The sequence below is a fragment of the Alosa alosa genome, chromosome 3 (assembly GCF_017589495.1).
Source record: "Alosa alosa isolate M-15738 ecotype Scorff River chromosome 3, AALO_Geno_1.1, whole genome shotgun sequence".
NCBI lineage: Eukaryota > Metazoa > Chordata > Actinopteri > Clupeiformes > Clupeidae > Alosa > Alosa alosa.
Window position 1 is genome coordinate 4,779,895 of NC_063191.1, and position 26,009 is coordinate 4,805,903.

General features: G+C 39.6%; 1 long non-coding RNA gene across 1 annotated transcript in view; it reads left to right on the forward strand.

Moving 5' to 3' along the window:
* LOC125291755 overlaps positions 1-21,293 on the forward strand; it is a 45,424-nt gene extending 24,131 nt beyond the window's left edge. The window contains exons 2-3 of the long non-coding RNA XR_007193059.1: positions 18,645-18,729; positions 19,107-21,293. This is a non-coding gene — a long non-coding RNA (uncharacterized LOC125291755). The remainder of the gene's footprint in view (positions 1-18,644; positions 18,730-19,106) is intronic.
* The last annotated feature ends 4,716 nt before the right edge of the window (positions 21,294-26,009 follow it).

The window sequence follows — 26,009 nt, forward strand, 5'->3', positions numbered from 1 at the left end:
AATGGAATTGGTGAGTCTTGAAGTCTTCAATAATCCGTTTCCCTTAAACTAAGCATTTACATGAATAGGCTATGCCAATTGAAACACTTTCCACTCAGATAGCTAGGTGAGGTTGTTGTCAGATAAGGTTGTTAATACCAACTTAATATACTTATTGTTAATAAATGTGGCACACACAATGTTAGAGTTTGTGGACGACTAGCCATAGGCTACATTTGAATGGAGCTGGCAAAATATTATGAATACCGTGTAGACAATGCTCTTAAAGTTAAATCAGCATCAAATCGGTAGTATTTCTTAAGAAGTGTATAAAATAAAAACAAAATTATTTTGTCATTATTACCATTTGAATGTTTAAAAAAAAAAAAAAAAAAAAAACATTGACTGTTGAACATATTTACAAAAGATTCTATAGTTAACTAAGATGAATCATAAGACGATTCACCAATGGAACGAAATGGCACTAGTTCCGGACTCCTAAATAGGCGATAAATAAGCAATTATAACATATAAATCTAATTTTGTATACTATTTTACAGTCATTGTTTGTGTGCGATGCCAATGAAACACTCTTTCGGACACGGAATGAATAATTTAATTTTGCCCCGTTAACCGAGCTAGCTAGCTAACGTTAGCACAGTAAACGGAAAGTGAATGGGAATGTTCGCTAGCTAGCTAGCCGCTAAGAACTTTGGTTAAACTTATATATTGTTGCAAACAAACCTGAAATAACATACGTTCAGCAACTTTGTGGTAGTCTACTAGTTCTAGCAAAAAATATGTTTATTTTTATAAATTTATTTTTTTCTTTTACCGTCATCAATTTTGGTCAGTGATTCCCGGGTTACTGAAACACCAGGGAACATGAAACTTGGTAGCCACTCCCCTAAATAACTAGCCCTACCTGAACCGTTGCACCCAAGATGACAAAATATGGTATGTTAGTCTCAAGAGCCTGCATCAACCTAACCCATACCCACTAATTTGTGATTTGCACACATTAAGTACATGCACGCGCACACATGCACACATGCACACACACACAAGCAAGCACACACACATAAACACATACAGACAGGCAAGGACACACACACACACATGCACAAACACCCACCCACATGAATGCAGACACATAAACACACACACAGGCATGCCACGCATACGCATGTGCGCATGCAAACACACAGACGCACACACACATAAACACACAAACACAGGCACACATACGCACATGCACACACACAGAGACACACACACACTTTTATAAACAAAAGCAAACTCACATATGCACAGACTCATTTACATGCACATGAGTTGCAGGAGTAGGAGATGGAGACAAATTGACAAGCGTGATTTATTTTTGAGAAGAGAATATGCAGGAGAGGCGGTCATATTTTGTACCGCTATGCGGTACATCTAGTTTATTGCTGCCCTTACTCATGTTACTCTGTGGGTATTAGCTATAGAGGACCTGACACTTCAAATGCTGTCATATCGCGTCACATTTAAAATTAAACTGTGTTAAGCAGACGTGAACGGCAGGCTGAACAGATCTGCAACAGAAGGAGGTTGCTATGTTAACTCAAGCTGCAAAGTCAGCCATCTTCACCAGCTAACACGATAATCCAGTTACTGTACAACAACAGTATGACAGTTACAGGAAGATAATCGCTCAGATTTTCGTTATTAGGCCACTTGAAAATAGGCTATGGCTAGGCTAATCACTGGAGGTATTTTAATATTATGTTTGTTTTGTTAATGGTTAGGCAAGGCCTCCCTATGGTTTTGATCAACCTAATAATCTTTGAAATGTCAATTGTAAACACTAAGGTGAAATGCATTGAAACTGACATGCCACCAGAGCAGACGTTTTATCGGCTTTGAGGTAAAATAAAGACCCCAGTCTTGTAAATTCACATTATGTAACATCCATAACGCACCATTAAAGGTTTTAAAAGTAAGAAAGGGGCACAATTTGGTCATCACACTTTACATTGATATAAATCAGCTTTGCACAGACACTATGGACATTGTCGCATCAACACTGTATGTGTAGCATAAACTTTTCCTATAAAACGTTATGGATGTGACATGGCCATGGAACTTGCTGACTTAAAAACAAAAGCCTTACAAATGTAAGGAGTTGTGCTCTTAAAGCTGAGCATAGACATTGCTCTACCATTCCCTTGTCCACAATTTGTTTGAACCTTGGGTCCATTTATCCACTTTTTAAATATGTATAATATTACCATGTGACACCATACCATGTTTGTTTCTGTATGGTTGCACACCATATGTATGATGTAAAAAGAGTGTCATTCTCCATCAAATTCAATCAGATCAGTTACAAACAATAAAATATAGACCTAAATGAAGATTTTAACAACAGTTCTATTTGCGTATGCACAACTTTTTTTTTCCATGGTAAGGATGACCTTTGCATGGAATTGCCCGGTAGTATTTATTTCAGTTTATATCAGCTATATTTCTGAAGAATATATTGTGTTGCCTCAGGTCTCACATCTTTTAAAATTTGATTTGAAATAATCAAATAGACCTACGCCTTAAAGTTCAGTTAATAAAGTAACTTGCTTTGCTTTTATTTGAATCCCAATCAAGATACACAATAATTGCTTTATTGTTAATATGGACTCCTGGAAAGTTCAGAAATGCAAAATAATAGAATTTTAATCATAAAATATGTGATTGATCATGATTAACTATAGGAATTCAGCGATTAATCGTGATTAAAATTTTTAATCCTTTGACAGCACTACTAAAGACGTTTCCATTTTCAACGCCAAATATAGGCCAATCCACAAACAACTAACAGGCATTAAGACGAACGTAAAGAGGGCGCTTGTAGACGGAAACCAGCAATATTGCTGATGATTTATTGGCGTGAAGTTTCGTGCACAATAACAAACAGGAATGCAACATTCTCGAAAAACAATAAGCCGAGTGGACTGCCATTACATCAGTGACAAACATGACTGCAGGCTTCAACGTAACTGTGTCTGTGTTTACGATTAGAAATGTCAAACAAATTTCGCCTACATAGAACTCGATTGCACAGTTTGCATAGCCTACCGCTTTGTTCTTCTCCATAGTTTGATATACCAAAAAGTCAGATTCCAAAAATAATTCCGTGGAAATGCATGGATTCCAGTTGCTGCTACCGGAAGCAATTGAATCCATGCATTTCCACTGAATTAGTTTTTGGAATCTGATCCCTTATCATACCTGTTCATTTGTACTCGTTGCTCGACTTATCGTGACTAAATTCAAGATGGCGTCGAACGGTAAAATTCCTTAAGGTACTGTCTGTATAAATCGTCTTGTAAATAAACCACCAGTGCTTTTTCAAAGTTCTCCATGTCTCGTTTTAAATATCAAGGCCCTCGGAAGTCTACTAATGAAGTATGGAGCTACTTTGAGCCTCGTAAATGATGTAAAACAGTGATTTATTTGCATGGGTTACATGCAGCTATTCCGACATGCCGCTACTTAGATATTGGTGTCTAATTGTCGAAGTGGCGGCATTAACATTGATTTTCAAGCATCCCACTATTGCAACATTTTTTTTTTCCATTGTCGGAGTAGCGACACTTGACCTTTTCTTTTAAACGTCCTGCCATTCCGACACGAGGTCATTAACAGTGGCATAGCCAGGATTTTTCAACGGAGTGGACTTTTGCGAAGTATAGGCCTAGGGTGGGCCTTTATTTTTTTATTCCAATATGGGCAGCATAGGCCTACAGTAATCGTCCCAACTTTAAACAACACACGAACAAAATTCAATCAATTTGCAATGACCACGGCTGAAGAGTAAAATATGACTATTCATTAGGCCTACATAATTAGCCCATATGAAACTTGTGCGGCCTTTATTGGTGCGGATTATGCATGATGCAGCGTATGCGGGAAATTACTGTATTAATATAAATGCCAGTTCAATTATCATTGTACTTAAATCAATGAATGTGATTATGTCCTAGTTACGTGTGCTTTAGTGTCGTACACTGACATTCGTCAATGGGGATTGTCGCCGACCCTCATTAGATGTGGATATTTGGAGGCAAGGATACAAGAAACAAGGTTATCGCAGTTGCTGTGAGACATTCAGCCCTTCTCCAGTCTCTCTCAAAATCAAAACACACACAATTCACGCTTGGACTTTTCGATTATGTTTCTACATAATTCTAGGGGTCATTTGAACGTTCGTTGTGAAGTGGTTCCTACTGTAAAAGGAGCGTTGGATATCCCGTCTGTCTTTGCACAATTATAGGGCCATGATAATGCATGCGCTAGCCTAGAGTTGAGAGAAAGAAGGCTAAATAAATATGCAGACATGTTATGTGCAATTCAACAACTGCATGCATGACATGTAAAAAATATAGGCCTAGCCTAAATGGAAACCTAGTGATCAGACATCCCAGTGCATTGGTGTATGTTTTATGGTTTGAATACCTGAAAGATCACCAATCAAAGATCATCTTTAGACTGAAAGCTTTCGGATAATTAAAATAAGTAATAGTAAACATATGCTAGCAATCTAGATGCATGTTCCTGACACTATTGAAGCATAAATCAAGGGGATAACACTAAATACCATGAATACTTTGTTATGTTGAATTAACAGTGCTCTTAAATGGGACTTGTCCCTTTTTTTAAAGATGGATCCTTTCTTTGCAGAGCTTCCTGAAGCTCTTGGGGCAGAAGAAGTAGGCTATATAATGCTGGCCATGACTCCTGGGCTTCTTGACTAAAGAAAGGAGGAGGGACGCTTAGACACTTTCAACAGCATTGCTCCCTTCTCATTTGTCTCTGTTGGAAACCCTGATAAATATAATATGTGAATACCATCTATATAGAGTATATGGAATATCTCTATCCATAAATCTGTCTTTTGTTAACGGGGTTGTAGCATTAAACACTTAGATGATGCGACACCAGACTATTGTGCACTTACTGAATATTTGACTCTGCAGTTAATGCTGCATGGGACATATATTTCAAATTAGTAAACCTACATTTAATGAGGAGTTGGAGCTTGCCACAACATTCACACCAAGTCCTCGAAGATGTAGACCACACCTCCTGGATGGCTCCTCATTTGCTGCTCGACACCATGGTGGAAACTGTCTGCGCTCATGAACGTGTGTCCCCTCTCAAAAAACTTTAGCGTGATGTCCTCCTGAAATGGCGTCACTGTTCACAAGAGTGACGAAGGCACCAGTTCTAATTCTGTGCACTGCAGTTGTCCACCCACAATATGGTGTGGTGTACGTCCCGCTCCTTCTCCAATGCATGCTGATGTAATTTCCTCTGCATTTCGCCCAGCCATTCCCTCGGGCCACAATACAGAGATGGAGTTTTTTTTTCGTTTGTTTTTTTTCCCCCACTGAGGCAAATGTTTCATGGTATGCCACGATGCGACAAACCCTATCCACTTTTTTGAACAAAACTGTATATAAAAATGCAACCTTTAAAAAGGGACAGGGCTGAAAAACAACATTTGACAACTGATTGGATTCAAACATTGATATGCCTTTTCTGTGTCAATAGCAATTGCTGTGTCAGTAGCATATGCTGACAGACTTACTGTGCCATTCAGTTCTGATGGGTGGAATACAGCAAAGTCTGAAGCTTTTGTCAGCTCGTACGATCTCAAGTGTTCAATGTACTATGTGTTGTACTGACTGCAAAGAAAGGAAACAGTTTAACAGAGTTATTCACTAGTAGCATCTGTTCAATCATACAAAATGTTGGAAGTCCTCTTTCCTGGCCTGCAGAAACTAATTGCTGTGCCATTTATGGAAACCTTTTATACAGTTTGGCTCTCTGTCTTGGTAACAATGAAGTATTTTGCCACTTGTGCCAGAGTAGCAACCTGGACAGAGGTGACACTTGAGGCTTGTACACTGGGTGTACAACAAATGATGGTGCATTGAGGTGAAATGCCATCTTGTGCTGATGTTTGGTGGCAAGACATTTCATGTGTTTGCACATGAGTGAGTGACCGTGTCAAATCAATATCAAGTGCATTTACTGACTGAAATGTGCAAACAAACACAGTCATCATACAGGTATGGCAGTGGACTAATGGACGAAACATTGCTAGCATGCTATAAACGATAATGTTGCAGGACCTGTGCCCTGTTATAAAGCAGCGCACCACATAGCTTTGCACGTCCAAGCCATTGTGTTAAACAGTGCTAACAGGGTTAATTATTCCATATGTTTAGAACTTACATTGGCCAATTGAATTAGATTCCTAATGCTATTCTGATCCAGCAAGTGCTGGTTCCTGTTGGTTGTCAGTTGAGGGTCGGTAGGGCATTTTTTTCTTTTCTTTCCCCAGTGGCAGTAAGGGAAGAAAATCAGTCCCTCCAGGATTTCACAAGGTTTTTTGAGACTGTTGCGACCTAAAATGCCTGGATGGAAGTTGCGGTGTTTTTAGCTGTTTCTTGTGGAGAAATTGCGGGAGGAAGTGAAAATTGCAAAAATAGCTGCGATTTTTTTATTATTATTTTTTTTTTCATTTAGGGCAATTAAGGTTAGTAAGACCAAAATCACACTGATAATCTTGATGCTTATTAGAAAAGGATAATCAAAGGTAAACAGTAAGGATTACAGAAAATCAAAGTAGGCCTACTTTATTTGTGAAAATGCTTTGACTGAGGTAATTCACAAAGCAGTATAACCTTTCATAGAACTGTCCAAAAAAGACAGTCACCTAAAGAGATGGCATCATGTCATATGTTTCAATACATTCATATATTTTGTAATTCATATTAAGTTCATATCTTTTTAATAATTCATAGTCTGTGGCCTGCATAATTACTAATAGCCAAGTAAGTATCTAGTAATTTCATATTGATTTAAACTATTTGACAAGTCTAATTGACTGCCTGCCCCTTTAAGGACGTGAGAGTAGCCTAATTACATTTCTGAGTGGATTGGAAGGCTTGCATCTCACTGTGTTCGGCTACGAGTGTAAATCACTTTTTGCATAGTGCCTTAAGATATGTGGATGCAATTGGGAATGTCTTCTATGTCAATAGTTAAAATAAATGTAAAAAAAACAACTCGAATGAAATCATTCTTGGATCATAGAAGAGGTAAATGTCTTGCAATTTTATTAATTTCTATGATTTTGGTAGCACTACTCAAACTAAGCCCACAAGCTAGCAAACATGACATAAGCTAAAAGGACATATCCAGGTAAACGTTTGCCAATGTGTTGCATAGTCTACTCAAATGTCAGTTAACCTTAGTAGGCCTTAATTAACTTACTTTCATAGCCTAGGTAGGTTAGCAACACCAGGTTGAGAGATGCAAGTAAGCAGATCATTAGGTTACATTACGTTAGCCTTCTATTTATTGTCATCAAAACTGCAGAGGAACGAACACATTAGGGCAGTCTTTGGTGTCATATGCAGAAGGTGCAGAAGTAAGTGTGCCATCTGGCTTAATATTCTGCGCGAGGGACTGTTGTGTAGGTGAAATTTCACGGTGAAACTACGATGATGAAATTTGCGAAAAAGTTGCGGTGTTTGGACAAAATTGCGACTTCGTGAACATCTGTGCATAGGCTACTTTGTAAAAGAGAGAATACGCTCATCCCTATATGTAACCCACATGGATAGCCAACTTGCCCATTGTGATGTACCAATAATTATTTGGGGTTAGCGACTCACCAGGATTGAAGCTTTTCGGTCAAAAGAAATGTGTTTGATTTCTGTTTGGTCAATATTATTCTTGTTTTGATTAATATTCTTCTTCTTTCTTTCTGTATCGTTAGTTATCCGTTCATGTCACAGTCCGTGGGTGTGGGTGTATTTGCCCAGATCCTACCACAGCCACTCCTGGCTGGCTCGCCACTTTCCTGTAACCCGCACGACGAGGGAAGGCCTGTGCTTGTGCGGGAACAGTCTAGTTCTAAACTCTAGGTTCAAAAGGAGACTGGTTTAGGTTATTACTAGACCACAGTTCAATGACTCACCCCAAGACAACACACCACTCTCAAAGATTCTTCTTTAAATACAAAATATATTTATTTTAACATTCAAATATCATTCAATTCACTCTATGCAATCATATATTATTCTATTCTAAGGTATCAGTGGAAATATAAAAAACTATTGTGATATATATATTTACTATTTCATTTGACTGTATTATTGATATTCTATTTAAAATCTATTTATAGTCTATTTAAACCCTATTTGATATACCCTTTATTTATTGATCTATTTTAATCGTTATATGTTATACTATTTTATTTGACTCTATATTCAATGTATTACTATTGCTACTTATATGATTGATGTACTTATGGCGTTAAATCACTTTTTCTTATACAATAAAAATACAATTCTTAACATATAACTATAATATCAGTTTATCAGAAGTGCCGGCACTTAGGTAACTTTTCAATAAATAATTCCCTTGAGATCTCTGAACTTAAAATAACAAAATAAACATAAACCCCAAAATAAAAGAGAGTGCACTCAAAATAAATAATTAAATAAAAAATAGTGGTGGATGTAATTCCTTAATGTCACAGTCTGTGGGTGTGGGTGTATTTGCCCAGATCCTACCACAGTCACTGGGTGGAAAGTGGATGAAGGTGGGGGTTCAATTTCTGGGAATATTGCAAGGAAGAATGGCGATGAGGATGGTCCAGGGAAGGGTATCACAGCAGGGAATTTGTGGTATCCAAGGCATAGACACAAATGGTCCAGGGAAGGGTATCACAGCAGGAAATTCGAGGTATCCAAGGCGTAGGTCAAGGAGTGGTTGAAGGGGTAATCAAAAAACCAGTCTGTACAAAATTGTACAGAATACTAATTAATGCAATGGATCTCCTTCTTAATCATTTCTATAATAAAACTATCATAGGTATATCATAACCATAGTACTGAGGTCAACCAAGTTCATAAAATGCTAAAGTTCAGAATATTATTTCCATGAATCCATTTACGTTACCAGTTTGTTTGGTTGCTATGGGTTCACATGGTAACCGCAGAGCGGTTAGCTTGAAGGCTATCTAAGACAGCTAACCAGCACTTTGGCTTCCCAGAATAACAAACACAGGATACCTTTTTTTTGTTTTAAATCCTAAATTGTTTGTAACTTCATACATTATAAAATCGATCTCATTAAGAGGTTGTCCTGACTGGTTTTTAAAAAAGTATATCACTCACTTAAAAAATACATTAGGGCGTATTTAGGGTCATTAGTCTCCAGTGTAGGTGGCTTAGCTTAGGTTAGCACAACATAGAAAAAATAACGATTACAAGATAAACATTAAAAAAAATTACTAGCTCACCAGGATTCAAGTGATTAATATGTTTCGATCTGTTAAGATGGTCCAACGAGGTCTTTGTTCAGGAAGTGGTTTATCTGTAACAGTTATCAGGATAATAACGTTGTCTTTGTTAAGTGACTTGGCAACCTACATAATAAATAATTATTTGGGGTTACTCACCAGGATTGAAGCTTTTAGGTCAAAAGAAATGTGTTTGATTTCTGTTTGGTCAATATTATTCTTGTTTTGATTAATATTCTTCTTCTTTCTTTCTGTATCGTTAGTTATCCGTTCCGACGTCTGTCTCTAATTTGTAGTAGCAGTTGTTTATTATTATTTGATTGTTTGAACCTGTCTCGTGCACCCTCTAGGGGTCACCAAAGAATTATTGGTACATCACAATGGGCAAGTTGGCTATCCATGTGGGTTACATATACATAACGCAAGGGGTAATTAATGTAATTATAGTTCGCCTTTTATTTGTGGATTTATTTAATGTAGCCTAGACTATTTAGTGTTATTTCTTCCCCAAGCTCATAAAGTAAATTTGGGTCGCACATAAATTGACAGGGTCGGTTGGAAACCGGAACCCAAGATTTTTTTTTTTTTTTATGCCTTAGCTGTTAGCTAGTTCTAACTGGATAAAGTTGTGCCATGTAGCCTATGCCAAATATGTTCAAACATTCGGGTTTTTAAACAATATGATAAAGGACGTGCTTTAGGGTCAGCAACATGCACAGCTTCACTTCTCTTCTTCACTTCTTCGTTTAATTGTGGTTTTGCTCTATTCTTATAGACCCTTTCAACAAGGTAAACAAAACAATGCTTGAACGTTCTATTTGGGCCCCAATCTACTTCCTCTGCATTAAGATAACATATGGAATGTTAAAAAGGAAGTCTTGTGGGGCCAACTATGATGCTGATAATGGAACTCTCTTGAAAGGGTCCATAGAGTGTCCCAGTGACTTCCGTTTTACTTCCGCTACAAGGGACCTATCTTTCAAAAAAATATGAACGGGAGTTAATGGAGAGGTAACAATTATTTTTTGGTCCAGTTTGAATTGTGTCACGAATTTCACATATGATGTGTGTGAATTTAAAAGATAATTTTTCACGTCAAGAAAGTACTGTTGTTAGATAGACTTAAAAAGTTCTGTTGGTTTTGTGTGAATCCGCTCAGTGGACTACATCTATCGTCTCGAACAATGTAGCACTACGTCACCAACGTAATGAAACGATAAGATTAGCTGTTATGCTAGTTAACGGTTGCATCTTGCTGCCTGCTATGTCACTTAACAGTATTTAATGTACAGTCTATGGACGAATACAACTTACCTGATGTGTTTAATCCTCTGACTCATGGTATTTTCATCGGCAAGGAAAGCCCAATTAAGACCTGTTGCAGGTATGCTTGTACAATCTAGTGTGGCTGTGAATGAGCTAACGTCACTAGCGCGACTGATGGGCTTGTAGTCGTTGGAATTACGATCTTTCACAATGTTGTAATTCAATAGTTACGAAACAAACTGCAAATGTCTTTACATGAAAAATTGTCTTTAAAATTGACAAACATCATATGGGTAATTTAAGGCACAAGTCAACCGGGACCAGAAAATAATTTCTTTTTCGCCATATACTGGCGTTCAACATTTATTGAAAGATAGGTCCCATGGAGGCAAATGGAAGTGGCATCACTGGGACACTCTATTGTCCAGTCGTGTATCTTCTCTCGTGCTCTTCTTCTTGTGTTAGTCAACTGTCGTTGGCGTTGCTCTCTCAGCGTTCTCTCTCAGGATGTTAGACCAATAGGCTAGTTGATAGGCAAGTGAGTTTGGCTTGCATCGGTATCTCTAATGCAGTCAACGTTAGTTGCAATCTACTTAGTGCGAAATGGGGAGAAATATGCTATGTGTGATCACACCATATTGCAAATGTAAAACAGTACCTTGTCCTGCACCTCAGAACGATCATATCCGAAAGCCCCACTTTTTCCCCACGCCCTATATCGTCTGAAAATACGAAATCTCCCCTTGGCCCACCGTCTATTAAGACTGCCCAATGCCACTAAAGAAAATAAGATAGCTCAACTAGATAGGTAGCGCAGATCGACAGATACGTTCTATCGAATTATGTTACGGTAACTCATCTCGACAAAGCAGTTCAACTCGACAGAACACCGGCCAGTCCCTCTCTGCATCTGGCTGGTAGCTTTGCAGGCTCTCTAGGGCAGACTGCTTGTGTTTGTTCCACCTTAGGCACTCTGGGCAATCTGAGCTTTCAGTCTCTGCTGTGTGGCAGTTTGCATGTTCAGCGTGTTCCAAACAGTCCTCACCAAAGATTCTAGAACAGAGCTCCGCTCTAGAATCTTTGGTCCTCTCATTGCTCCTCCCCAAGTTTGCCAAAGCTGATTTTTTGTCTTTTACAATCTTCCTGTATGCTTCATAGGAGCAGGCGTTTCCTTTATCCAGGTAGTTTGAATGCATCATCTTTATTGTGATTTCACTTGGCAGGTACCGTCGATTTTGGGGCATGCCGTCTGTAATGGCTCACACAAGGATAGAAGGACTCAATGTGGTCATCAAGGGTCTTCATGTCCATCTTGTTAACTGCAGCCTGCCTTCCTCTCTGATCCTTGGATGGAACCAGTGGCCTGGTGTTCAACTTCCCCACCATGGATATGACTAGACTGTCATTTTTAGGGTGGTAGCCCAATGAAGACAGGAAAAACATTTTGTAGACCTGTCTTGGCTCTCCTATCTGGTTTTGCAGGTGGTAGATGAATGAGCGGCCACGGCGACTTTCTGGGCCGGTTGTTGTTCTTTTGGTGTAACTGAGTAAAACATCCATGATAGTCTTTCTGTGTAGGTCATAGTGATGTAGTACGACTCGAGTCCGGTCTCGAGACCAATTTCTGCTTTCTCGGTCTCGTCTTGGACTCGTTCCTTCAAAGACTCGGTCTTGACTCGGTCTCGGACCACAGTGGGAGGAGAAGGACTCGTAATTTCAGACCGAGTCCTCGAGACCAACGCATTTTTTATGTTCATATAAAAAAACAGACAACACATAACAACAATAATAATAAAATGCAATGTTGACTGGCATTATGTGAAAATGACATCCATCCCATGGTGCAATGCAAAGATACTGCCGTCAGAGCCGTTTATTTATCTCTATGGCTCTGCTGCCGGTGAGTGTCTGTAGGTCAGCATAGTCCATATTAAGATGTTAAGACTGCTCCTCTAAACAATTCCCAATCTAGCTTAGTCTGTAGGCCTAACTGTTGATTATTAACTGGGGTGATATTAAATTATGAATATTAAAACTGAATTTTTTTTATGGTCTTGGTCTCGACTCGGTCTCGACTCCTAAAGGACTCGGTCTCGACTCGGACTTGCTTCTTCAAAGACTCGGTCTTGACTCGGACTCGACTGTATTTGAAAACCAACAGACTTGGTCTCGACTCGGTCTCGACCCTTCAAAGACTCGGTCTTGACTCGGACTCGGCATAGGCGGTCTCGTCCCCATCACTAGTAGGTCATCTCCCAGTATTAACTCCATATCTCCCTCTGTCTTTCCTCTGTAATATGGTCTGTACACCTTCTTCGACATTTGGCGCCACATGGCTCTCTCATTGGTGGTCGACTGTGAAGTTGTCTCTTTGATTTTCTCACATATATCCTGTTTCTTCAACATTGTGAGAATTGGCACATACATGTAGGTACGCTGTGATGACTCAATAACTCTACTGGCCTGACACATGACAAGTTATTCTCATAATAAGACTTTCTTCTCTCGCACCTATGCCCGGTGACGGTCATTGTCTCTCTCGTTTCTAGTCCAGCTGTTGACGGCAGCTGCACTGCGGTGCTCCTCAGGCTGTGATTGGTGTAGCGTCGAGAAATTGCAGCTGCTTGGCTGAGGTTGGCCATCATATAAGCCCGAGGGCATTGTGACCCATTGCCTCTTTGGAATACCAGATTTCTTGCTGGTTCAAGATCGACTGATCCTTTCTTAGAGGATGCAAATAAAATGCTTTTGCATCGGGTGGACAACGGGAAATATATGCTTTAAAACTGGCCACTGGGCAGTCGGGGTTGCCCGGCTCAGAAAATATGCACCCACGGTAGTTTTGTTGTTGCAGGTGTCTTGGGTCTTTATGATTTTTTGTTTCCGCGTTGTGGGACAGCGTGATGTAGTCCTTCCCATTCTCATCCTTTTTAATCAGAAACACAAAACCTGTTGCCATTGACAGCGATGATTATATACTTTGCTGGTGATAATATAGATTTAAAAGACAGCCGAACGTTGGGAATGGCCATTCAAGTGAATATAACTTTCTGCAGCACTCTGAAAAGCTGTGAACTAATCAGTATTAAGTCAGGTTAAATCATTTCTATTTTTAAGATGTACAGTTAGGTTTTATAGTGTACGCTATCAAAGTCAGGATCCAAAGTCTGAAGTCCTCTTCTATTCCACACTGACTCTTTATGTGTAGTGCAAGTTCACTGACAGACTCTGGTATACAGTCTTGAAGAATCAATCTCTGCGAATTGTCTTGACCGATTCTGAGCTCCACTGTGGCAGGAACAGCCATTTCACACTGTGAATGAGTAAATGGGAAATGTTTAGGAAGCAAGACAATTGAAATTGAATCCTAACATCACCACAACTTATGATAATGTGTCTTTTTAATATCACCATTCTGAGTGTTCCAATAAAATAGTCAAAGGTTGATAAATAATTGATAAGGTTACCCGTAATTGTACCGGAGAATTTCTCCTTAATAGCCTGTCCTATTTCCTCTTTCTAAACATCCACAGTAACTGTAGAGACCTTTGCGATATCAAGACTGTTTTTTAACTTGAGGCACTATTTTAACACCAGAAAAGAGTTATTGATACTTGTACCTGTGCCCTGCAATCTTGTCTTCAAGGTTGACTCATCTGTGTGTGTTGGAGCAACCACAAGCCCCACAATATCTTTCAAATCCAACAAGATTTCCCCATCAGGTGAAAAGGTTCAAATCACAAGACTGCACCTTTAACTGGTGGTCACTGGTGCAGCTCTGCTTCAGATAGGTGCAGTTGGAGGAACACTTGCAGTCGGACAGCAGATCAGCATACCTTGGCCGTAACTTTGCTGTGATGGAGAGAGATTAATTAATATCGTGAAAGCAATGATCTTTTATTATAAATTAGACTCAACGCTGTCTTAACACTGTCAGCACATCGGCTCCCTCGATGAACTGAAAGTCAGATGTCTCGACCCCGAGGGATTGTAAATGCTCTTCTAGAATGTTTTTATTGATCTCTGAGAGGTCAGACAGGATTGACTATGATTTCTCCACCAGTGACTGGGATCATGATATATCAACAACACACTGTTTCAACTTGAGTATATTATGAATGAGGATTTACACGTTTACATTCTTTTTAACATATTCATATAAAAGGGAAACTGGTGTCACTTTTACATTTACCAAATAGCATCTTTTGTTAAGAATATGCATTACTGAACAGTTACCTTATCTCTCCAGCACAGTGGTCAAGACCATGTTTATTCTGATAACACACTGTGTTTCAGAGGAATGATTTGGTGTCCATCAACAATGTATGATGGTAATGGATAAAAATCTACCAAGTCATTGAGGTTAAGCCATTGCAGCCTTGTACTTGGTACTCTGTTTTGTCACTGAGTACAGATGGTATTGAGAATGATAGTCAGCTTTATGTATATCCACCACAAAATACACAGCTGCATCATTTTGAACTAAAATAATGAGAAGTTCTTGGAACTTGATGAACTCATTGTTTGACACAAGGAAATATTTTATATGAAGTACCTTTGTACTCTATGTCTGTGGAAACACTAGTATTGTGTTCTGAAAAGCCAAACTCTCTCACTGCATGTTTAATTGCATCACTGTAAAGGCTGGGATAAAAAGCACAACTGTCTTTGACTTGCAGAAGCTGACTGCAGCCCTGCCCAGCTGAAAGATATGCCTGAAACATTTGATGTCTTTCGGATAACGCTAGGCATATGTTTTTGACGTTTTTTAAATGCCTTGCACATCTCTTGAAGTAACTGTGTTTACTTTCAAAACGCATGGTCCATACTCTAATCAAGGGGCCGAATTTCAAAATTAGTGCCGGATAATGACGCATGAAATGGTGTTTGGGTTTTAGTGTAGTCTCAGGAAATAACCACTTTCTTGATTCCAAATATTCTTGGATTAAAATATCAAGATAGGCTACTTTTGTGCACAAATCATATCAACAACATCTTTAAGCTTCAGAGTTAACTGCCACACACCTGTCTCCTGGAGTTTGGACTTTGTCACCAATTAACACAGACAGCAGCCTTAATACATTCCAGTTCTAGCTTGACCAGAAAGCTTGGACCCCAGAGTTGACAGCAGATGGCTTTGCGAGAGCATCAGATCCCTTGTACTTCAACTGCTTGATGCGTCGGTTCAACAGTGAATATGTAAACCATTTCTTTTCCTTGATGAAGTACTTCAAGTACAGTGCAACATCATAAGATAAGACACCCTCAAATATGTCATGGCCTAAACAAGGTGGGAGACCAGGCTGGCAAACATGAAAAGACTCAAGAGCATTGCAAACAGAATTTACGTTTATGCCTCTACTGCTTTGTCCGTCTTCAGCTTGTAGGAGTGCAGAATCGTACCTTTCAGGAGTGCGCTGTGGACCACAAACATTTGGATCATTCTAAAACTCGGTTCTTGTGATTTCACATTATCTGCAAAAGATCGGTACACAGAACGGCTAAAGTTTTCAGTGAACCCACCAATGCTATGTGACCCCAAATCATCTCCTGCAATACAATATAGACCCCCTTTGACTGTTTCACCGCCAACAGTTTGATTTTTCTCAAGATTTTTTAATTCCTCTAGAGTCTCTGAGAACACTTTAGCAATTCCAAACTGTTTCAGGTCATTCTCTACACACAGTAACGTGGGACATGTGATCGGTATTCAACCGCAAATGTGCAGGCAGATTTGCCACAGAAAGATTGACGGCAAGAACTATTAGTAGACAAACTGGCTTCAGATATCCAACAGAGTGAATACGAGATTGTGCAGTCTTAGATGGCTGTGAATAACGTGATGCTATTAATGGAGGGTTTTACGTAGCCTAGCATAAAGCTATAGGTTATTATTTATTTAGCGTATCTATAAGGCTTTTTTTCTTTATCGAAAGTGAGGGGGACAACTGTCGTCTCTTCAACACTGCGGGGGACGTATCCCCCGCTTCCCCGTACCGCCGGCGCACTTGACGGGAAAGTCTGTCTGTGTGTCAGTGTGTGTGCCGCATATCTCTCGAACCGTTAGTCCGTTCGATTTCAAACTTGGCAGGTGTCTTGCTACTGGTAAGTGTAGTGCCAAATTTGACTTTTGGATAAGAAAAGCAAAAGATATTGTTGAAAATATCGGTGAAAGGACCACACATGGGCTTTCTCCGCTCTACTGTTTCCACTCCCCTTCATAAACAGCACTGTAGGCTTGCATATCTGTTGAACCGTTAGTCCGATTGATTTCAAACTTGGCAGGTGTCTTGCTACGGGCACGAGTAAGTGCAGTGCCAAGTTTGGATACAAAAAGCAAAATATACTGTTAAATATATCGGTAAAAGAAGCAAACAATGGCTTTCTCCACTCTACCGTGGCCACTCCCCCTCTCACACAGCACAGGACCAGAGGCAGAGAGGGTAAGCAGAGTTTTGGCAGCACTGAATCACGGACGCAAGATGTTTAGATGATTATCATGTCTGACCTCAACTATAAAGACTCCCTGTATGCAGTTTGCTTGCATACAATGATTCCGCAGATTTTGCAACAATACGCCAACAAACACGGGTATGTAGTGGCTATTCAAATTCAAAATGACATAATAAAAAGTATATGCAATAAACTGATGCTTCGAATAGCCCAGGCTACTTTGGACTCGTGACTCTGAATTAACAAACAACAATTCCGACTGCAAGGTCCCAAATTGAAACGAGCGATAGGCTAATGGTCCCGAATTTAAGGACGTTTCAGAGGACGTGCCATACAGCTAGACAACGAGTGGCAGACAGAGCGATATCACTTATGCTACCAAAGACTATTTTTGAGTCACATCGTTGCAAATCTCCTATGATGATGCATCTTTCTACAACATGGTTTGTCTTCTATATCGTTGAGTTATTCAATAGGCTAAACATATAGCCTTATCAAAGCTTTAGGCTTATGTCATTTCCATCAGCTATACAGACAAGTGGCAGACAGAGCGTGATGTGACTTATAGGCCTATGCTAGCCTACCAGAGAGTCACATCGTTGCTTTCAAACTATGATGTATCATTCCACAAAATGTTTTTTCAGCAGAGCCATAGAAAAAGAGAGTTGCGACACTCTTTGAAGTCGCCGCCACGAGGTTCACGTACGCTTCAACAGTTCCAAACAGCTCTTTGCGTGTCGTGTTATTTCAATGGGATAGACAGCAGCGAGTGCATTATTGAACGGGAAACAAACCAAAAACGAGTGTTATTACGTGTTAGCATGCTTACATTATAGTGTCAATTATATATTGCGAGTATAATTAGTTTGCAACATCGATCTAAAATATGTTCTTTGGTAGTTCTAACATTGAACGTTTGTTTCCTTGCTGGACATGAGCGGTTATTGGATTCCTACATTTGCCTGTATCACGCTAAATATACTTTACTTACATTGTCAAAATGTAGGCTATGCATTTTGTATCCTTTTTGTGTGGACATTAGATCCAGTGTCCTTTTCAGTTCGTTTGGTGAGATGAAGATGAAGGTTAGGTTTTCAATAGATTTTTTATTAAGTTTTCAATGTGTGTTTAAAACAAGAACAGGAACAAATGCAAAAAAGACTGGGAGGAAGGTATGGTGACACTGCAACATAACAAGGAGGTCTGACACTAATTTAGGTTTCCAAAAAATAAAAAGATTTCAGTTTCCAAAGTTTGAACAACACTTGTGTGTGAACTACACAAAAGACACAATGTGGAAGGGATGGGTAGCCCTCTGTATACTTTGTACACCTATAAGAGGGACATGGTAAGGAGGATGCAACATTTGGCTGGAGTCGGGAGTGTTATGGGAGGTGTGGAAGATGCTGGATCAACACAACTCCACCTGTCTGTCTTCGGTTACAAGACAGTGTTTAATCGTGAATCATTTGTGAAGGGTCCAACATGGCCACATTTCTAACAGGCCTTGAGACACATGTCTCCACCTTTTACATGTAAATTTATAATTGGCCTTGCCACATGTCTCCACCTTTTACATTTCTAACAGGTCTCACCACATGTGTCTCCACCTTTTACAGTCTGAATCTGCCATATCAAGAGGAGGCAGCGTGACCATTTGAATTCAACCAGAGGTAAGTTCATGTCACACTTTCAAACCAGAATTTGTTTTATGTGTGGTATGTATTGGGGGTGGGAGTGGTGTGCCTGTGTGTGTGTGAGGGGGGGTTGTCTATATCTTTTATATTTTAAACAGAGTTGTATGAAGTAGAAGTATTGTGTTGTGTAGTACTATGCAGTACTATGCAGTTATAAGCAGTACTATGCAGGATTGCTGCCTCTGAAGACAGACAGCAATCCTGCATACTGCTGTAATAACTACACAACACAATACTTCTACTTCATACAACTCTATTGAGTAAAAGTGTGTTAACGTTACAAATTCCAACTTAGTCTCAGCTGCCTTCCATTATGCTGTACAGAGTTATATATCAGGTGATCATCTTTTTAGGTGTCTTGTGGATATCAATCCTGAGAGGGTGACAAGGGTAAATGACAAGAACAGAAGAAGTACCCCTACCGAGGTTTCCACCTTGCTCAGAAAACTGATGGACTATCGTTAAGCCCTCGTCTGAAAATGATGAGTATTTTACACATACTTTACAATGGTTGAAATGTGTCCAGATGCTATTTTTACATTATTGTTGTAAGTCATGGGGGTTGTCCAGTTACCTTGAAAGGACTAATTGAGACCTCGGTGCAAAAAGCTGAAATTCCTGGCTTTTCCGGGTGCTTAGAGCAAACCAGCATGATTTGGCACCAGATTCAGCGAGCGAAGCACGAGAGGAGAGACCTGCATGTCGTAGTCATGGATCTGGCTAATGCTTTTGGGTTAGTACCACATAGTCTTTTATGGGAGGCTTTTGATTACTTCAGAGTCCCAGGTAGCATTAAAAGCCTATAGCTAAGGCGTACTTTATGGATATTCAACTCTGTTTTACCACGGCAGAATACACCACAACTTGAGATTGGCATTATGGTGGGATATACAATATCCCCATGCTTTCACAATGGCAATGGACCCTTTGGGCACAAATTTCCCCTACATGAATCCTAGTATACCCTATCACCTAAGCACAATCACAAATAAGTAAAGTGAATGTTACTTGATTTCCTCCCTGATTATCATTTACACTCTTCCTTGTACTTTACATTCCTCTAGACATAATCTGCCAGGTTATTCATTCTCACATACACACATGATACACAAGCCCAATTCGATATTTTTATTTTCTATGATAATTATTCTGTATCTTATTCAGCCACCTCGAAATACTACTAGATAACGTGTCTGCTTTTTAGATACATACATGATACACGAGCCCAATGCAATGTTTTTGTTTTTTTCCGTGATAATTCTTCTGTGCCTTATTCCCTGACCTTTGAAATAAAATTTTCGAAATACTATTATATAACATGTCTACATTTTACTATACATATGTGATGCAGAAGTCTAATGCAATGTTTTTGTTTTTCATGAGAATTCTTCTTTACCTTATTCCCTGATCCTGAAATAGGATTAGAGTCAGTCTACATATTCCTAAATCACTACTTACTATCTTGCTTCATGTCCCTTTATTTTTCAAAAAATATTTTTTTAACCTGACATATAGAATTTAAATAAAATGACTGTTAAACCACAAGTAATCTAAATAATGTTTAACCATGCACAAATAAGTTACATGAAATACAATGACTGTTAAACCACAAGTAAGTGATGTGAAATAATATGAATGCTTACTAAAAAGTGATAAAATATGTTAAACAAATAAGTAACTGATGTGGAAAAATGGATTTTTATCTTTGACATGAAATAAAGTGAATGTTTCATTATTTAATTATGCTTAGTATACCATTACTGGCATATGCTTTAGATAGACAGGACTTTTCCTTCAAATTTTCATCTTTGGTGCCATTATGCTTGTAGCCTGGACACCAGACTCTCTGACTTTGCAGAGTCTGGCCTAGATTCATAGGCAAACGTTTATTTCCAGGTGGGAAGGCACAGTTTGAGGTTTAAAATCATTGGAGTTACTCTGCCGAAGTAAACAAGGGCGAATCAAGCTATTCCAGACGGAGTACTGTAGGGAAAAGAAATCGAGAGGTAGTACATAGACAGGCGGAGCCAGGCTAATATGCTATTATATATGAAAGAGCTAAGAAATTGGACCATTATTTTCTGTAATGTAAGGTTGGTGTCTCTAAAACCAGCTTTCTTGTGAAAATAGTCTAATGTGGTTATTAACCAACTTTTTGAATACAGTTTTGAGAGAGGATGAACTCAATAGGCACTTGTTTGTAGAAAGAGAAAGACCTGTTGTAACTAACACGAAGGTCACGTTTTTTTGTTGTTACCCAACAGGAAAATGATAATAACAGAAATGTATTGTTATTGTAGTCTGCCGTTAAACAAGGGGAAGATCCTGAAAATCCTGCCAGTTGTTTCCTGTTAGTTTACAGGAAGTTAATGTTGTTATTTTACATTAACTTAGAGTTAACCCTCCTATTTTGTTTGCGGTCAAATGTGACCAATTGACAATTTCTCTCTTTTCTCTCCAAAAACTCATTGTTTTGAAAATGATCAAATTTGTTTTGTGTGTTCAGATGCCCTGTGTTAAAGTCATGGAGCCTTGGAACACAGTCATGGAACACTGTTTTTTTACTGGAAATTTCCACAGTGTGAGCTGACTATAAGGATGGCATTGTAGCTTATTGTTCAAGGGCATAATCGGTATATAGATGCCTTTCTTGTACTTTGTGCTTGAAAAGTGCTATATAAATAAATTATATTATTATTTTATTATTTTTATTATTAATATTTCACTCAGTATTTACTTAATCACCACTCTCTCATTCATTCACTCACTAGGCCTACTCACTCCACCACTTTAGTCACATTTATTATTATTTGTTTGTGCAAACTGCAAGCATTTTACTATAATGTCATGTAGGCTAATAAAGAATCTTTGAATATTGATCTAATATTTACTCTTTGTTTCTTTGCTTTGTATGTTTTTGTATGTCTTAGGAGCAGTGAGGAAGAATAGCATGTCTGACAAAGTCACCGAGGAGATAAATCAATACGCCATCAAATGGTTTAATCTGGCTTGCGACCGCGGGAGTGGCCGCTGTGCCGTTTTTTTTTTTTTTTTTGGTAATTTGAATAATTAACATTGATCTTTAACCGTATGATTTTTGTCACAATTGATTCTATTGGTAGGCTCTATTGCTTTTTGTTTGGTTTTTGCGGTTCATTACATGATTGGGCCTTAATTGTCTGATAGCCTAAATATTAGTTTCTCTGATGAAAGTTCTAGGTGCAGGCTTGCACACATGCATGCGTCCTTGAACCAGCAAGTTCAAGTAGTCATTTTAGGCAAGTCCCTCCACTCAGCTGCCATATTGCAATGCATTTTGACCGCTGCTGACCCAGGTAGCAAAATTGTAACGGGCCTTTTATGGCCCAAACACTGTTCTTAGTTTTGTCAATCATACCGCCAGGAATGCAGGGCCAAAACCGGCCCAAACTGTTTTGCTAAAAGCACGCCAGAAAGCTGCCAGAAAATGCCCATGCTTTACCATGAAGAGAGCCAGAAGACCCTAAATTGGCCCATATTCATGCCATAACTATGCCATAATATCGCCATTGAAAAGCCAGATGTCTCCCGAGCACAGGCCAGAACTCTGCCAGATTATATTAAAACAACTAAGTTGGCCCATATTCAATATCTGCGCCCAACAGCAACCATGCAATTCAAAGAGAATCAAACCAGGAAACCATAACTGCTGAAAATTAGTGTTTATTTTCAATAAACATAAACATATGACCTAAATAGGTAAACATTTACAATAATTATTAGTTAAAGTGTGGGCAGAAACGGGCCATAGTGGAATGTGTATGTGTGGTTGACTTTGTGTTGGTGTGTGGTGTGTGGGTAGCCTGGCGGGCCATCCTATATCATTGAAATGTATAGTCTGGAATCGAACAATTCACCCCGCTTAATCCAAGGGGCGGGCAGAGAATTGTCTTTCAAACTGCCTAGGCATGCAATAGGCCAGCGCTACGACCATATCCGTATCCGGTTGGCAAAACGGCAAATACATCCTTCTTCGAAAGGAATGACTTAAGTGCATTGTGTTGCTCAACTTTCAAAGAAAAGCACAAGTCCAACTCCTCCAAAGTTGACGCCAACACCGATTAAAACAACCGCTCTTCGTTCGCCATAGCCACCTTCCTTGTTGTTCACCGTCGCAGGACTGTCGTTATCCTGTTAAGCCCGCCTTAAGACTCTCTAACAAAATAGAGCGCTGTGATTGGATGAAGTCCACGGCGTCAGCCAATAGAAATCCCTATGGTTTGATACTAGACGTACAGGCTGAGCAAATTAATTTGCCGCCGCTAGGGTGCGTCTAGATTTCTAGGCTAGTGTGTGGGTGTTTTTTATATAAATAAAATGTTAGAGAATACAATTATTTATTTAAAAAACATTTATGATACAAAGCTTGGTTTTAGAAATCACACTTAGTAGTGTAAACCATGAAAGACCGCAAACTTATGAACGATAATGTTAAAAGTGTGGTCAGAAACGGGCCAAAGTGGAATGTATGTATGTGGCTGACTTTATGTGTTGATGTGTGGTGTGTGGCTGACTTTATGTGTTGGTGTTAGGGATGGCGAAATTTAAAAAAATCTTAACCGGCCACTGAGCCTCATTAACAGGTTAAAGTCGGTCACCGAAAATTCTATAACTGCCATTTATGTTACCCGTGTCCTGTCGCGCGTCTTTCTCTGCCCGTGAAACAAGTTATCCCCCCATTTTAGAATGGTTAGGCTCCCGTCACACAATGTTAGTTCGTGCCCTTTGTATTATACATTTTCCCCAATCATTGTCCACTACTTGTGGAGGAATAAGGGTTTTGTTTTGGGGAGAAAAATAATTGCTTTCCCTGCGCACCCACGCACAGGCACACATTACGCACAACGTCGACCTTCCATGCAACGCGGCACCGAGCTCGGGCTATAAAAAGCTCACGTTACAAAGTCACAAACAGAGAACGCTACATTTGGTGGTGTTACAGGAAAGTATATTAACCAACGTCTTCGTAAAAAAACTTACCGATTGCCAACAGCCTCTGTAGCGTGCTGCACAAAATCCTTTGCAATAAGTTCCTGTCGTCATGCCATTTAAGTACAGATGAATAATAAAACACAACAAGTAGGCATATGCTAAGTTAGTCTTTCGTGTCTTCGTTTGCCATTACATTGTTACAATTATCATCATGCCATAGTCAACACGCAGCCACTAACAAGCAGTGAAGTTTGTCACAATATTGCAGTCAGGATTGCAATAGGCGACACGCAACACTTAACTTCTCACATCAAAATGATTGTGAGAATGGGTGAGAATGGTGTAATAACGATCAGAACCATTTCTACATTTTTAAATTTATTTTTATTTTCAAGAGACTCAACGGTGAACTTGAACCCCACACACACACACACACACAAACACACACTATTATTTATTATTAATTATTCTTATTCAAAAACACAAGCATGTCCACATGCTCCGGAGTTAGACGTGTGCGCAGGCGATTGACCACAAGGCCCGCAGCAGAGAAAACTCTCTCCGATGGTACAGAGGTTCCGCCGCGGCATCGATTGTGCTGTAGTCGTTCCCCAGTAGAATAGCCATCGCACTCTCCCTGCAGCTCATGCCAGATGGACCTGCTGCTGTCACCGCACCGTCCCCTTCTCCTATGGCACCAGGCACGTCCTCTAACTCCTCACCCATCGCATCCGTGGCGTGCTCCACGTCAGCACAGAGTTGCTTGACTTTGTCAAACACTGCCTCTCTTTCTGCTGGTGACAGGAACGGGAGGTGTTTGTGCTGTGGGTCGAGGGCTGAAGCGATCAGCGCTGGCATTGAAACCAAGCGTTCGCTGTCAACCTGACGAAGAATGTAAATAAAATGAATGTAATTAATTGTTAATATAGCCAGAGAACATGTAAGCATAGGCTGCATGCCTACAAAATACATGTGATTAATTAATCAATTTTCTTTATAACAACAGGCCTACTATAGTCTACTAAAATATAATGGGCCTACTTTAGGCCTAATAAAATATAGGCATGGTTGTATTAATAATTAAATATGTAATGATTGACTATGCAATATGACATTAGGCTACTTAATTAAAATACTAGGCTACAGACGAAATAACTTACCTCCATGCGTTCACTTAGTGATCGTTGAACCGTCCTCTTAAACTCCGCCCCCGAGGCCGGTCATCTGCAGCAACTAGCAGGTGTTTCTTGACGATGCTGTAGGTGATGGGGTAAATGTGTGAGATTGCTACGGTCTTCTCGGATGTCATGACCGTTGTAGCACATTTAAGGGTTTCTAACAGGGGTGCAAGCTCGCCAATTATTCCCCAGTATTCGTCAGTGAGCTCCAAGACTCTGGCATCTTGCAGCTTGGTCACGGTGCGGTCGGACAGGACTGCCGTCACCGCCCACCGCTGCTCCAGCAGCCTCGCGAACATGTCCATGACAGAGTTCCAACGAGTCTTGCAGGACTGGATGAGCTTATGGTTCGGGAGCTTCATCTGTTCTTGCTTTTCCTCGCCTTACACGCTACGGTGCTGTGGCTGAAATGGTGCACTAGTTTTCCTGCAGCACATATCACTCTATGGACAAAGGTCTTGAATGCGTATTTTAAAATGGTGTCACATAGCGAACACTTGACATAATTCTCGCTGAGTTTTGAGAAGTGTTCCCACACGGCGCTTTTCGCCATGGCTCGGCTGTCTTGAAGTCTCTAATTCTGTTACCTCACATCTGCTTTGTGCTTTTTGAATAGGCTACGTTCTAAGTAAACATTCTAAGCTGGCGCCAAATAGCCCATCAAAGGTTAATTTTATCCATTTGTCTGTATTTGTAACGATTTGTGTAGTTTCATTTTTTTTCTATCAATAAAAGTTTTTAGGCTTATATGTTCTAACTGTTTACATAATGGGTAACATGCTTCACATAAGCCTTATTTAGGTTAATAGTGGCGATTTTTTTTTTAGCTGCGCAGACAGGACCTGTCATGTAAGGTGTACAAATAGTCATTATAGTAACCGGTATAAACTATATCGCCCCATACAATACAACACCAATAACACGTGTGTGTGCAGTGTAATAACAGACGCTGGCTGGCATTGGGGAGCTTTAAAAATTTTTTTTTTTTTTTTTTTTTTTTTAACCGGTCAACTTTGATTCGGTCAACCACCGGTTAAACGGCTACCGGTTAACATCCCTAGTTGGTGTGTGGCTGACTTTATGTTTTGGCGTGTGGCTGACTTTGTG